The 15,243-nt window shown below is 47.0% G+C and overlaps 1 pseudogene; it reads right to left on the bottom strand.

Annotated features, from left to right (window-relative positions):
- Positions 1-296: 296 nt before the first annotated feature.
- Positions 297-13,973, bottom strand: LOC125390307 (Y-box-binding protein 1 pseudogene; annotated as a pseudogene).
- Between the last annotated feature and the right edge of the window lie 1,270 nt (positions 13,974-15,243).

Genomic DNA, 15,243 nt, shown 5'->3' with positions numbered 1-15,243 from the left:
TTCTTCAACTCCATTAAAGACTCCAGAAGGATATAATATTACCTAAGTAAACAGGAAGTACATTGTAAGCAACTTCCAAAACTCTAGAATTGACAAAGTCATTTTGCTACCTGGACAGTCACCCAAAGTTCTTCTGTACTGTTGGGGCATCCATCTTCAGTCTACAGGCCCAGAGTATCCAGCAGACTTTTCCAAAAAGCAGGAAATTTCAAAGACAGTTCTGCCTATATTGGCAGTTTGCAAGTCACTTTCTTTTGTATCCTGCAGAATGTCTCACAGACAGCTTCTAGAACCAACTAACTCTCAGCTGGTGGATCAACGGCTTTCATCTCTTTGCCATCATGTGGTTCAGGGTTTTCTGGGCATTGAAGTCGCAGCGACACCATTGTTGAGGTGGCTGCTGAACGTGGGTCTCATCTCCTTGATTTTCCTTCTCCCCTTCACGGCTGTCCTCTCTAGGTCGTCTTTGGCAAGGAGGGACCCAGCAGAAGTCATGGTGTGTAATCCTGGTACACACTCTGTGTTACAGGTCGACCTGCCTCTCCTGCACCCCGGTTGTCAGCACCGTCCATCACTTCTTCCACAGGAGGGTTGCAGCACTGTGGTTGGTGCCCACCGGGTCTCAGTATTTCAGGAATGAACCTTAACCTGAAGTAGGGTTGGTAGGGCAGCCATGTTGGCCCTGGCCTTTGGAAGCATGCTCTGATTTCTCATTCTTTTCCCTACTCTCACTATCCTGGTTGTTTAGCTGGTAATTGCATGGAGGACCCCCCAAGGAGGCGGATAGCACCTACAATGGTTATGGTTTGCTGCCTATTTACTGCCTTGAGCTGGAACTCCACCAGGGCCTGCAATGTTTGAGGCCTCCACACCCTTTTCTCCTTCAACAACGTCAACTCCCACTGTCACTCCAACCCCAATACTAAGAAGATACTTCCTGGGGGTGTTCCTTAAAGCAGTCTGGTGTACAAATACATTTTCCTTGGTAAACTTCCTGTTGATGAAACCATATCTGCTCCTTCACTGAACAATTTTACTATTCTCCAAACCTTCCTTGCAGTGATCCTCTTGTCCGGGCAGGAGGGCACCAATATGAGGCCAACCAGTCACCATTTGTCTCCACTGCCTGTTTGGTGGTTCTCATCCTCAAGGTTCATGGTTGTGGCAGTGGCTGGGGTGGGGAGAGCGATGCTGCTGATCTTCCCCAGGGTATGACGGTGAGAGTCAGCCTCCTGGGTGGTGGGACTCTCTTTACCCCTGCTACAGTTCTTAGACGGTACATGGCTGCTCTGCCTACCAGCATCATTAAGTTATGGACATGGGAGGAGACTTAGAGAAATAAAGAAAACGATTCTATCTTGTCTGAATCTGTGCTATTTTACAAACTTCCGAAAGTCTGTACCAGAAGTTTGTCTCCTATTTCTTTGTCTTTGTGTAGACACACTGATACTCCTCTTTGCAGGAATCAGAGGAAGTGTGGAATCATATGTGTATGGGTGTTTATGAAGAGAATAGGTAACTTACAGGATTCTAGTAAAATTATCTGAGCTGCCTAGAACAAAACCAGCACTCAGTTCCAGGCACTGGCTATCGGTGCTCTTGCCCAATTGCTTAGTCATCACTTTCTGCAGAGGAATATGTACGGACTGTGGTGGTTTGTTTTCCTTTGCTTTAACATACAGTTTATTTCTAATGCATCCTCTTAGTGCCACTAGCAATGAGTCAAAATTCAGATGTGTGTTCAGGGCAAAAGGCAGCCTCCTCCTGCTGTGGAATAATCGTTTTGTACACTGTAAGTATGTATTACTCTCATTGGTTAATAAAAAGCGGACTGGCTGATGACTTGGTGGGATTTGGGGGGCAGAGAGAATGCTGGGAAGAAGAAGGGTGGAGTCTCAAGAGTCTCCAGGAGATACAGAGGAGGCAGGAGAAGAACATGCTGCACTGAGATAAGGTACCAAACTACATGGTAGAGCATAGATAAAATACAGATTCATTTAAGATGTAAAAGTTAGTTAGTACTAGTCTAAGCTATCACCCAAGAATTTGTAATTGATAATAAGTCTCTGTGTGGTTATTTGGGGAACTGGCTGGCAGGACAGAGCTGACTGGCATTCCTGCCCAAAGACTTTGCCTACAAATGGTGCCTCACCTACAAATGGCACCTCACGTTGGACTTCAGATAATGTGATTACTTCTATCATTTATTAAGTCATAAAACACATTGTAATAATTCTCTTCCATGCTTGAAAGGACTACACATTCTTCCTGGCCATGTCTACTCTTCTCTGGGGACTCTCTTTTTTGGGTTCCCTGGGGAACTCTGTGATGCATTCCAACCAGCTGAATGTGAACCCAGCCTCTCAAAGCAACACCTGACTCCACAGAATGTCAGACCACAATAAAGACAAAATTCCTGCCACATCTTCCCCTTCCTGTCACTCATGCATCTCCACTTTAGTCAAATAACCTCATTCAAGCCTTTGGCCTTGTCCTAGCCCCTGTTTGACCCTCTGGAGGCAGTAGCTGAGTTTCTTGTTACAACCATGCCCCCAGTCAATACAGCCTTTGGTCTGTGTTGTATTTGATTTGATATGTCAACTTGGGTGAGCCACAGTGGCCAGAAATATGTCATACATTCTGGATGTTTCTGTGAGGGTATGTTCACATGAGAATAACATGTAAAATAGTTGACTTAAAAACACTTGGCTTTTCCATAAAGTCTATGAGTCTCATCCAATCAGCTTTGAAGATCTGAATGGAAGACGGGCCTGGCAAGGAATCTGCTAGCAGATCGGGTCTCTAGACAGAGTCTGCAGCTCTTCTGCACATCTCCAGGCTGTAGAGTGTACTTGTCAAGCCTTGTCAATCTGTGAGTCAATTCTTAAAATAACACTCAGAATAAATAACTCCCCCATCTTTGTTCTTCCTCTCCTCACTCCCTTTTTCTCCCTCTAGAATCCTTCATTGCATCTATAAGGGATTGCCTCTAGAAACCCTCTGATACCCAAATCTACAGTTGTTCACATTTCTTAAGCACAAAGGCATAATATTTGCTCATAACCAATGCATGCCTTCTTGTATGCTTTTAATCTTTCCAGTCTCTTCTCTCAAATGCCCTACGATGCCTAATGCAAGGTCAATGCAGTGGAGAGAGTGGGGGACTGATGACAAGAAAACTTGCCAAATATTCAGTAAAGATTATTGTTTGTACACACGTGGGTGTGTTATACTAGTACATACGTGTGCTCAGGTGCCTACAAAGGTCAGAGGTTAAGATGGGTGTCTTCCACTATCATTCTCCACCTTACCCTTTTAAAATATAGTATTTTATGAATTCTTTGAGAATTTCATACACACATAAAATATGTTTTGATCATATTTATGCCCTACTCCTCTCCTAACTGGGCCTGGAGAGATGACTCAGTGGTTAAGAGCACTGCCTGCTCTTCCAAAGGTCCTGAGTTCAATTCCCAGCAACCATATGGTGGCTCACAGCCATCTGTAATGAGATTTGGTGCCCTCTTGAGGAAGAGACCTGGTCAGTCGTCCAAAACCCAATATGGACAAGTTCAACAGAACCGCCATATACAGGCTGCCCATGTGTGCTTCAGCATTGCCAGGACATACATTTCAATTTTCAAGTTTCCTCCCCTAACTTCCCCCAGACCTGTTCTCCATTTCCTTACCCCTCTTTACTTCATGCCCTCCTTTTGTTTCAGCCCACGGATTTGCCCTCCTTTTTTTTCCCCCACCGAAGAGTTCAGTTTGTGCTGCCCATATACACATGGGTGAGGGGACATTCACTGGACCTTGGTCAACCTACTAGGGGCTATAACCTTAAAGAAAACTGATCCGTCTCTCCCACCAGAAGCTGTCAACTGTCAATAGCTCCTCAACTATAGGTGAAGGTTCATGAGCTCCTCCCCTTCCATGCTAGAATGCTGACTGGCTTAGCCCCTCCCCTTTCATGCTATAGAATGCTGACTGGCTTAGCCCCTCCCCTTTCATGCTATAGAATGCTGACTGGCTTAGCTTCTCCCCTTCCATGCTAGAATGCTGACTGGCTTAGCCCCTCCCCTTCCATGCTAGAATGCTGACTGGCTTAGCCCCTCCCCTTCCATGCTATAGAATGCTGACTGGATTAGCCCCTCCCCTTCCATGCTATAGAATGTTGACTGGCTTAGCCCCTCCCCTTCCATGCTAGAATGCTGACTGGCTTAGCCCCTCCCCTTTCATGCTAGAATGCTGACTGGCTTAGCCCCTCCCCTTCCATGCTAGAATGCTGACTGGCTTAGCCCCTCCCCTTCGATGCTAGAATGCTGACCAGCTTGACCTTGTGCCGGCGACACAGCAGCTCTGAGTTCAGGAGTGCAGCAGTGCTGTCGTGTGCAGAAGTCACTGTCTCATTCTAGTCCTCTGGTTCTTATCATCTTCCCAGTCCCTCTTCCACAACTGTCCTTGAGTCTCGGGAGGAGGGCGTCTGCTACAGATGACAATTATCCTCGAGTCTTGGAAGGAGGGCATACGTTATAGACGAACCATTTCTGGAAGCAGCCCACTGACACATTTTCTGCACTTGGACCGCTTGTGAATTTCTATATCAACCACTATCTACTACATAAAGAAGCTTCTCTGACAAGATCTGAAAATTATACCAATCTATTCCACCTTGTCTTTGAAGACAGGTTCTCTCACTCACTGAGTGTGGAGCTCACCAGCTGCCCACACAAGCTAGTCATTGAGCTCCGTGGATCTGTGTGTCCTCTCCTTCTCCACCTCTAGCACTGAGATTGCAGTCCCATGTGACTATGCCTAGCATTTGCATACATACTGGGGATCTAACCTTGGGCTTTCATGCTTGCGTGCATGCAGTTTATGAGCTGAGCCATGTCCCCAATCCAAGATGAAATGTTAAAAAATATTTTTGATCACACACGCGCGCGCGCGCGCGTGCACACACACACACACACACATTATGATGGTTCTGTTTCTCTGTAGAACCCCATCTAAATTGTGTTTCAACTTTTTCTTTCTTGAAATGCCTAATCAAAAGAGAATAATTCTTCTGCCTCCCTTTATGTTTCTGTTGCAGTGTACTTCTTTAGGTATCAGGGAAACAATCATGAAGACAGCCAGATTCTGCTCATGAGTGCTTGTTTGTGGCTTGGGTCACCAAACAGCTAGCATTTCTAGTTCAACTAGGGTAGGCCACACCTGGGATATGCTCCTTGGCGAAAGAGTCCCATGGTCTGAGACATCTGGGAATCACTCCTTGTAGAGATTTGAATTCAGTTGACCATCTGCCCTAGATGGTGGGATGGATCCAGTTTGCACCCATTAACATTTTGACTCATCACTGATAACACTCTTTTATCTCTAAACATCCTCAGTTGGTTCATAAATCATACAGTCACCCTGAGTATAATTATATGAGTGCATTAAAGGCTCTGAGTCATCTTGTCTCAAAGAAACCCATTTAATTTGTTAAGCCTGGTGCTTCCAGAACACAGCTATGTGGCAGTGGGATGGTTTTTTGCTTTGACATCTATTAACTTCTTTTAAGATATGTGTTCTAAAGAGCATTGACCTGGATGGAAGTAACATCCTACATACACACAGCAAGTTATAAGAGTCAGAGAGCAAGAGAAGGGAGACTCCTAAGAGAGAACTTGCTTTGGGCCTTGAAGAATGCGCATGGATTTGACAGGAAGAAAAGAAATAAAAGGTCTATGCGGAGAAGTAGCAGTGACCAAGATCTGTCAAATGTGAAGGAGAGAGAGGCTGGTTGGAACCGTGGCTGTTGCTGCAGCCTCCTCACCTGGTCCCAGTGACCCACAGGCAGACTTGCACCAGAACCCGGAAAATAGTTACTGGCAGGCAGACTAGGAAGAAGTTGCTGTTGAGACAGTTAACATAACTGCCCGGGATTCATCAGCATCTCAAAGTCAACTCCCATCACTCCCAGCTTCTGGAATATCTGTAATTGCAGCCTGATGGATCACATTAAGCCAGGAACAGTCACATCCGCAAGTAGTTGAATTCACTGCAGTGATTAAAAACTCCCAACCTCTTCACTCTCGTGGAAGTTGCAGGAACCATGTTAGGCGTTGAAAGAAGTTATGCCTTGCCATCTGATTCTCAAATGCAGGAAAAGCCATAGGCAGCAGGCTGTGGGGTCACCATGTCCCTGAATGATGTCAGCAAGCCGGGGGTGTGATTTTGCCTTTACTCTGACTCATTTGATTTTCTTTGAGGGCAGGGGTCAGGAAGCAAATGTTTGTATAGTCTTAACCTAACACCTAGCAGAATTACATTAATTAGGAGCTGCTGAGGAACCCAAGGCTGTGTACTTGTTAGAACAAGTACTGCTAAGCTACAAATCTAACCCACTTGGCACAATAAGGTGACAAAAATAAGCATTAAGCTCATGCGACAGCGCTAAGCTTTATTTATTTGGCCACTAAAACAGGTTAACAATTCTTTGGGGTGTAAGTGACCAAGATGTCGGGTTGGGGTTCCTCTTTCCTTGACCATATAGGTTAGATTGACTGGAACTCTTTTTCTGTAGATTTGGGGGGAAGGCTTGAGATCCCTGAAATTTCTGCCTAAGCCCAAGTCCTCTGAAGTGGTTCTGTTTGGAGCTCAGCCACACAGCCTCAAGCCAACCATCTCCACGGAAGCTTACTGAGCCAAAGGCTCAGCTCAAGCCGAGGTTTGCCGTAATCTCAGACCTAGCAAGCACACGAGGCATTTTTCTGGGTAGCACCTTTCCTGGTACTTGGAGGGGAGGTAGAGAGAGATTCCTACCACAGTGAGCCACTCAGATCAACATTAGGCTTAATTAAATGCAGTAGGTCACAGAAAAGAGACATGAACATAGCAGGCGGACTTGTTGGGGGAAAAGGGCTTTGTGGGAATGGAAAGAAGATAATGGATCGTGAGGAGCGAAAACGACTGAAAACCTTTCTATGTGTGAAATTATGAAAGAATGAGTTAGAAGAAGAGGAGGAAGAGGAGGAGGAGCGAAGATGACTATCAAAGAGCCTAGCTCATTCCCACAAGGAAGGCTCCAGGCTCGCCCAAGCTTTCCCTCCATCTGCCCAGTTCTCTGCCTTGACCTTCTCTTTTTAGAGCAAACCATCATTTGCTCCAGTTTCCCGCTGCAGATCCGTTCTGGTCTTTCCCGGTGCAAATTAGGACCCTGACCCTTTTGCACAGTCAAGGGTTTGTTGTTTTTGACTCTCTCTCTCTCTCTCTCTCTCTCTCTCTCTCTCTCTCTCTCTCTCTCTCTCATCTTGGCTATCCTGCAACTTGCAATGTACACCAGAATGGTCTCAAACTTACAGAGGTCCTCCTCCCTCTGGAATCCTAGGATTAAAAGTGTGCACCAACAGACTCTGCAGGGATCTATATAGTATCAGAGAATGTAAGTGGTCCTGTGAACCCTGCTGTCTTTTCTTGTGTGTGTGTGTGTGTGTGTGTGTGTGTGTGTGTGTGTGTGTGTGTGTGTGTGGTTTTTTGTTTTTGGGGTTTTTTTGTGTGTGCTTCTTCAACTGAGGATTGAATCTAGCCAGGCCTTGCCCATACTAGGCAGGCAGTCTGCCTCTAAGTGACACCTTAGGCCCATTCCCCATATTATTGAGCAGATCTCTGCAATTCCTTTTCTCTGAATACTACATGTCTTTGAGAGGATTCTCTCAGATTCAGATCATAAAACAAAAGTTTGGATGCAGGTCATTTATTTGGGAAATGATCCCAATAAAAATGACGAGTCACAAGGAAGGGGGTAAGGAAGGAGAGAAGGCCAGTGGAAGGGTTCATTGTCAAGATGCAAGAGGAAGTGCCGGTCTGCTGTGCCTCTGGGAATTTGGGAAGCCATCTGCAGAATGAGAGGCTAGGCTGTCTGCTGGCTCTCCACCCCACAGGATGAGCACCGACCCAGGGACAATAAAGCTTTGTGTTGCTGAACTGCACTTGGCTAATTGATTGAACAAACTCCTTCCGGAGAAGGCATGGGCTACAATTCGGTGTGCACTTGAGACGGTGTGAGGACAATGTGTGTCGCAGCTCAGCTGGAGCTGCCCCCGCGAGCTGCAGTGGAGTGGGAGGTAAGTCAACGGGATCTGATATGGGGCACCAGGCTCTTCTCTTGCCCTTGTTGGGCAAGAGAGATGCTTAGTCATGGGTCTCTCCTCTTCAGGACTCTGCCGACGTCAGAGCCTCTACAAGGTTGAAGTTGTGCTTTCAGGGGTAACCGGTACACAGTCTGTATTCCTGCAGCTGTCCTTCAGCTTTTGCTCAAAGATTTGGCCATCTTGTTTTGGTCACATGATAGAGAACCCAAGGTATAGGACTTAAAGCAAGAGGTAGGGGTACTTCTGGACTTTAAAATCCAGTGTGTGACTCATGGTCTCTGCTCCCTGCTTCTGCAGTCATAGAAACACACATTGAGACAGAGATTTCATGGACCTAGGTCCCTGTACAATAGGAAGCACAGAGTCCCTTGTTGATGTCCAGCAGGCATTTTCCTGAGCGTTCAGGAAAATACACTGAGATGGGGTGACCATTTCTTACTGTGGCATCACCAACACTACCCTAACTAATATACCTCTGGACACAACATATATGAAATTCCCCTTATAGAGTTGAAGGGTATAAAGTGATTATTGATAGAATAGAGTTATTTCAAAAGAATTAAGTATGTTTAAAAGGGGAATGGAGGGATGGGATCTCGAGGGAGTGGGTTGGGCAGGCTGGGTATAGGAGGCGTGTTGGAAGCAAGATGGAGGGAATAGTAAAGAAAGAGACATCCTGATGGGGGTACATTTTGGGGTTAGGGAGAAACCTGACACCAGGGAAATTCCCAGGAATCCCCAAGGATAGCCTCAGCTAAGACTCCTAGCAATAGTGGAGAGGGTGCCTGCACTGGTCATCTCCTGTAACCAGGTTGGTGATTACCCTAAGTGCCATCAAAGTGCCATCTATCCAGTAGCTGAAGAAAGCAGATGCAGAGATCCACAGCCAAGCACTGGGCTGAGGTCCGCAAGTCTTGCTGAAGAAGGGGAGGAAGGATTGTACAAGCCAGGGAAGTCACAAACCCACAGAGACAGCTAACCTGAGCTCATGGGAGCGCATGGACTCTGGACCAACAGTTAGGGAGCCTCCATGGGAGGGACCTAGGTCCTTTGCACATGTGCGTGTGACAGTTGTGTAGCTTGGTCTCCTTGTAAGGCTCCTAGTAGTGAAATCAGAACCTGTCCCTGATGCTTAGCTGAGTTTTGGGACCCTGTTCCCTATGCTGAATTACCTTGCCCAGCCTTGACACAGGGGGAGGAATTTGGTCCTTCCTCAACTTGATGCACCATGCTTTGTTCAGACCCATGGAAAATCTGCCCCTTTCAGGATAGAGCCTGGAGATGGAGGGGGAGTGGTAGGGGAGTGGGTAGATGGGGAGCAGGGAGAGGGGCAACTTGGAGGCGAGGAGAGGGGGAAACTATAGTCGGTATGTAAAATAAATGAAAAGAAAACATTATTTAAATAAAATAAAATAGAAAAGAAAACCTATCTCAATAAAACTGAAAGTGTATGTTGCCGCTGGAAGTCGGGTAAGTCATTTGCCTAGCTGCTTTGGATCATTTGAACTACGATTTTATTTCATTGCCTTCATGCCCACTCATAGAAAAGTGGCACCAGAAAGAAAGTCAAGTCTCAAATAAAATAACCAGTGGTTCGATAGGTCTCAGGCCCGAAAGGAGGACCTACTGCCATGACTCCTTTTAAGCAGGCATAGGATTAAACTGACCTGTAATGACTTATCGCTATACCCATGAACAGTGAATTACTACAATGAGACCACGTTTTCTGGACACAACGTGGCAGGGTCCACAGGAACTCACAGCAGTTGGAGAAGGGGCCAGCTTTCTTCGAGGATGTGGGAGAGGAGAGGCTACCCACGCACATATTGGCAGCCCTGTGTGAACTCAGCAGATTTGAAAAGACAGAGGACTGGAAGCTGGGAGAGAAACGTGGCAGGGGAACTTCCTTCCCTGGCTTGCTGTCCTCACGTAAAGGGAGATACTGACGTTTGGGCAGAAGCTCTGTTAGTGAAGCAGGAAAATGTCCTGCAATTCCTTGCTGCAGCAGCCACCATAGGAGGCACTAACCTTGACTTCCGGTTGGAAAAGTACATGTAAATAAGGAAGAGTGATGACGTCTCCATCGTACATCCGAGGAGGACTTGGGAGACACTTCTGCTGCCAGCCGAAGACATTGTGAGAACTCTGCTGGGGTCAGCTTCAGACCTCCTGGGAATTCTGCCAGTGGCCTGCGCTGAAGTTCACCACTGCTACTGAACCCCTCTAATTGCTGGTTGATTTACTCCTGGAGCCTCCCCAATAAAACAGGCTGTCTTCTGGGAGCTGCAGCTTCTGGTAGTAACCGGCACTGGGACTGATACCTGCTTCTCGCAGGCACTTCTGTATCAGCCTGCAAGTCACTGCTCTGAGTAACACGTATGTTCCTCATCTTGTTGCCACACCATGTAACCAGAGATCTCACTGTGTGACTCTGATGTGGTGGCTGTTGGTCTAAGAAGTTCTGCACATGCATGGGACCATCATCTGCTTTGGGCATCCATGGGAGGTTGTGACAAACCACACACACACACACACACACACACACACACACACACACACACACACACCTATGGAAATAATGTAGAGATTTTTTTTAAAAAAAGGTAGCTTGCTGCTGAGAAGTTTGAAATGACCAAGGAAACATGCCAGGGCAAGTGGACTGCATGGGTTCCTGTGTCCCCTCGGCACAGCCTAAGGTGGCAGACTGGTCTACAGGTGAGCACGTGCTCACTCTACCTATCCAGTGGTTCCCGAGTCAGAGGACCCAGCCCCCACTGAAGCTTGGGCTTCAACTTCTACGGCTGAGGCCATTGCATGAATGAGAACAACCTCTGAGTGGTGGGCTCACGCTGTTCTCTGCAGACATTGAAGCAGAATGCAAAGAAATTGGACAGAAAATAAGCAGTGATTTAAGAAAGAAAAGAATTTTCTTTCCTTGGAAGTCAGCATCTGTCCTTAGTTAAACATGAGGAAAGGCTCCTGCAGCCAAGGATTTTGAACAGAGGTTAGAGAACCCTGTCTTTAACCTTAAACCCTAATGTATAGCAAAGCTGGGCAACCAAGGGGTGAGCCAATGGGAAGAAATGATGCCAGGAATATTCAGAAACAAGGGGCCTTTTTTTCAGCATCCCACATCCATGAAGGATTCAAACTCAAGCCTAAGTTGGAGCCTAATCTCAGGGCAAACTGTCTGAGTGGGGTGGAGGCTGAGCCTGGGAAATACTCGGGGACTGCTGGAGGCCTCAGGGATGAGACTTTGCCAATAAGAAGGCGTTCACCTTGTTCTTCTGCCTAGGAGATGGGAAAGAACAGGGCTGGGGGATACTGGAATATGCTGTATACACTGGGATAGCATGAAAGTGGAGGAGGCTATACATAGAGCCACCTTGCCCTCTTGTCACAGATGGTGTGGTCAAATGTGAAGCTTGTGCCAACTGCAACCATTTCCAGCAAAACACAGGCCACTGGCTGCACTACCCATGTTTCTCTCCTGTCTTTACATACCAGTTTTCTGCACCCTTGCCCTTCAGGTTCTCATAAACAGTGGATATGTTCAGTTGGAAAAGGCTACCTGGCCCTGGGTCTTATAGAAGCCGGGTCTATCGTGTTGGCTCCTTAGACTGCTAACTGAGGGGATCCAGGTTTCCCCTCTTTTGAAACCTTACTCTCCATCCCTCCGAAAAGAGGGGAAAATCAATTTCAATCAGCGTGGAATGTAATATTATCAAATGTCAGCTGCTGAGGTCATGTGCTTTGAAAATTATCTTTGACAGCTTCTGGTGGACTTAATTAAGTGCTCCCCAAAAAGGGGGGTAGGGGGCAAAACTACTCTGATTGCTGGCTGTTCTGCCTTTGTGCTTTAGAGCGTCTATTGACGACTCTGAGTAAGATTGCCTTAGGGGGTTTTATTGATAGATTCTCGCCTGATATTGGAATGATTCTTGCACAGATAAATCACATTTAGATTTGTTGGTAATTGAGGAGAATTGATTGGCAAAGGAGGGAAGCCCCCAAGGGGTGGCCTCCTTGTCCTCACTGTAGGAAGCTCAGGGGAAGGGAGGGAGGGGTGTCATTAAAGAGCCAAGAGCCTGAAGAGGGAAGAGGCCTCCTTGTTTACCTGTCAGTTCTGCCTTCCTCTGAACCCTGACACCCTGATGCACCTCATGCCTTTCCGGTGTGTGTGTGTGTGTGTGTGTGTGTGTGTGTGTGTGTAAAGTCAGAAGCAGGAAAGGGTTGGTCCCACCAGGTACATTTTGGAGGTGTTTTGGGGGGAGTCCTGGATCGCATAGTCATGGCTTTGGACTTGAATTGTCATTCCAAATCTGGCTGTATCCTTGTTTAAACCACTTCAAAGACTTCCTACACGAGACAGAGCTCGAATTCAACAGCATGCTCCATGTGGGCTGTGCATATCTCTGCTTTCCTCTTGCCAAGTCTGTGAATTCTAAACTGGATCTCTCATCCCTTTGGGTTGTCTTCCTCTTGGCACCTATGGGAAGCAGGCCAGCACAGGCCTTTGAGGGCCTGAAGTGCTCACTGTCTCCCTGGCTGTCACTGTCTCCCTGGCTGTCACTGTATCTCTCCAGTATCCTGGAAGCTCATGCCTGGCCTTTAATATGGCATTCTTAGACATCAGTCCGGGACCTGTATCAGATTAGACACTGTAAAGCGTTACACCTGTTATGGCTTTGTGGTCCTCTATATTGACACTGTTCATAAACTCTTGGTGCTCTTCCTTCTAGGAAGTGTGATGGTTAGTCCCTGTTGTCAGCTCACTGGGGTTCCGAACTACCTAGGAGACACGGCTTTGGGCATGTCTGTGAGGTGTTCCAGACAAGAGTGGGTGATGACTTCCAGCAAGCAGCCTGGGCATAAAGAGATCCACAGAAAAAGCAGAGTAACCTGCTGGTGTTCATGTCTTTCAAAACCAATGGATCTGTCTGCTGCTGCTGTCCCCTTCCCCTGACATCATAGTCTAACTTCCTTGGCCTTCCAACACAAGTGAGTACCAGTGACACTCCGGACTGCTGAGACAGTCAACCTTGTGAGCTGAGCAGACACTGAGTTCTCAGCCTCTCGGGAGTGCGAAAAGCCATCAGTGAGCTCCATTCTCCCTAATGTGTAAGGCAATCTATATGAGCCTCTCTTTATAATATGAATACATCCTCTCAACTCTGCTTTTACAGAGAACCTCGTCCAAAACAGGAAGGGAGCAATGCCCCACCCTCCCGAATGTAGGTGGGCCATGTGACTTCTACCAGTCACTAAGACAAGAACGGAGGAGATGAGGATCACTTCTGGGCTGAAGCTCACTCGGCTGTCCATGCCGCTTTCCCCTCTGGAACCAGAATGTAACCGTGGATGCCACGGACAAGCGAGGGTGACCGACATGAGCAGGAATCTCCCATGAACAGCACGCACTCTGCGGAGTGCGCTCCTTGCTGCACACCAGCATGGCCCAGTTTTGAACACATGACTGTTCTTTCTGAGGACACAAAGCATGGCTTACGTACTCCTGAACTCTTAAGGCTTTGATTACAGAAATGACAAACCAACAGAGAGCTACAGAAAATGAGCAAAACAGGTCCAGGGCAAAGGATACAGAGTATGACCAAGAGAAGGCAGCATCCATGGCAGCTCCTCCTGAGCCAGGCCAGTTCTTCCTACACGGTACCAGTCCATTGCCACGGTACCAGCCATCTTCACGCTAACGAGAAGATGTGGAGCTCCATAATAGTTTATTCTCTGCTTGTTTTATACATGTAAACAATGCGCTTGGCTCACATCCATCCCCATTCCCTCCAGCTTCTCCAGTACCCCCTTCCACATTCCCATGTCGTCTTCTTTATTAGTATTAACTTTTACAGTTCACTGGACCCATTTTCAGTGCTCTCTGCACGTGCATGGATGTAAGGCCATCCACTGGAGCGTGTGCATCCTACCAGGGGTCACACCCCTGAGGATAACCAACTCTACTTTCTTTAGCAGCCAATGGCTCTTCATGTAGGGACAGAACCTTGTGAACTTCTTCCTTGGGAAATCTGCACTTTTTCACAAAGGTCCCCTTTCGTAAATAGTGACCCAAACTGTCTCTGAAGACGCCTTTAGAAGCAGGGAAAACATATTCATGGGCTGTCTCCAGGCTGCAGGGCACTGATGGGAAACCTCTGATTTCTGCCTTGCCACTGACTTTGAACCTGCCGATTTCCGCCTAGTGTGGCTGGAGTAAGCAACAGCTATGGCCACAGCAGCGACAGTGGTGATGGTGACATCCGAGATTCATCTCTTCTGTTGTCTCATGGAGCGGTGACTCCCATGTGACAGACGAGACAGTAAAGCAACTCCAACTCAACCCTGAGATTCCAGAAGATCTTGACCACTGTCTTGAGAGATTACACAAAGTATATTTATTTTTCATCTGTTTCTTCTTCACTATTACTTTTGACCTATGCCCTGCCAGACCCCTCGTTTCAAAATGGAGAAAACTGAGGTTCAAAGGGACATGGCCAGGTTTTCAGAGACGATACCCAGCTGAGGGAAACTGTGGAAAGCCTGGAATTAGGCTACGCTCTGCTCTCACGGGTCCAGCCAGGCTCTCTAACTGCCAGACGTTATCAGCTGGTAGCAAGAATGCCTTTTCCAATTGGTTAATCCACGGCATTTGGGGATGCAGTTATAAAAGTACTCCGTGTGTTAGCTGTGGTCCAGCAGGACCACGGATCTCCCCACCCCACTCCTTTTCCAAGGGACAGCCTAGGCTCCTAAACATTGCTACCTGCCTGCCACCCTGCCTTCCTGCCCTCCATTAGGAGCTGGTTCCTGTTCTTTGCCACTCTGTGCCTACGAGGCTCCCTGAGCTAGACAGTTGGTAAAACCACACATGTGAAGATGTCTTAATATTAAATATAATTAGATATTATACCACATGCAGGGCTGTATGATTAGTGAAATATATGATCATTAGTTATTAGATTAATGTGTCTACTTGTGTAACTGAAAGCCATTTGCAAGCCGAAATGAAATAGCTCAATTTGCTGTAATTGACTGATCTCCCAGAGAGAGAGAGTCGTACGTTCGCTTCTGTACAAGGAGATTTCTTCAGATG

Source organism: Myodes glareolus, chromosome 13, assembly GCF_982192425.1.
Source record: "Myodes glareolus chromosome 13, mMyoGla1.1, whole genome shotgun sequence".
Taxonomy (NCBI): Eukaryota; Metazoa; Chordata; class Mammalia; order Rodentia; family Cricetidae; genus Myodes; species Myodes glareolus.
The sequence above is the reverse complement of the archived record's forward strand: the minus strand, read 5'-3'. Positions and strand labels throughout refer to the sequence as shown.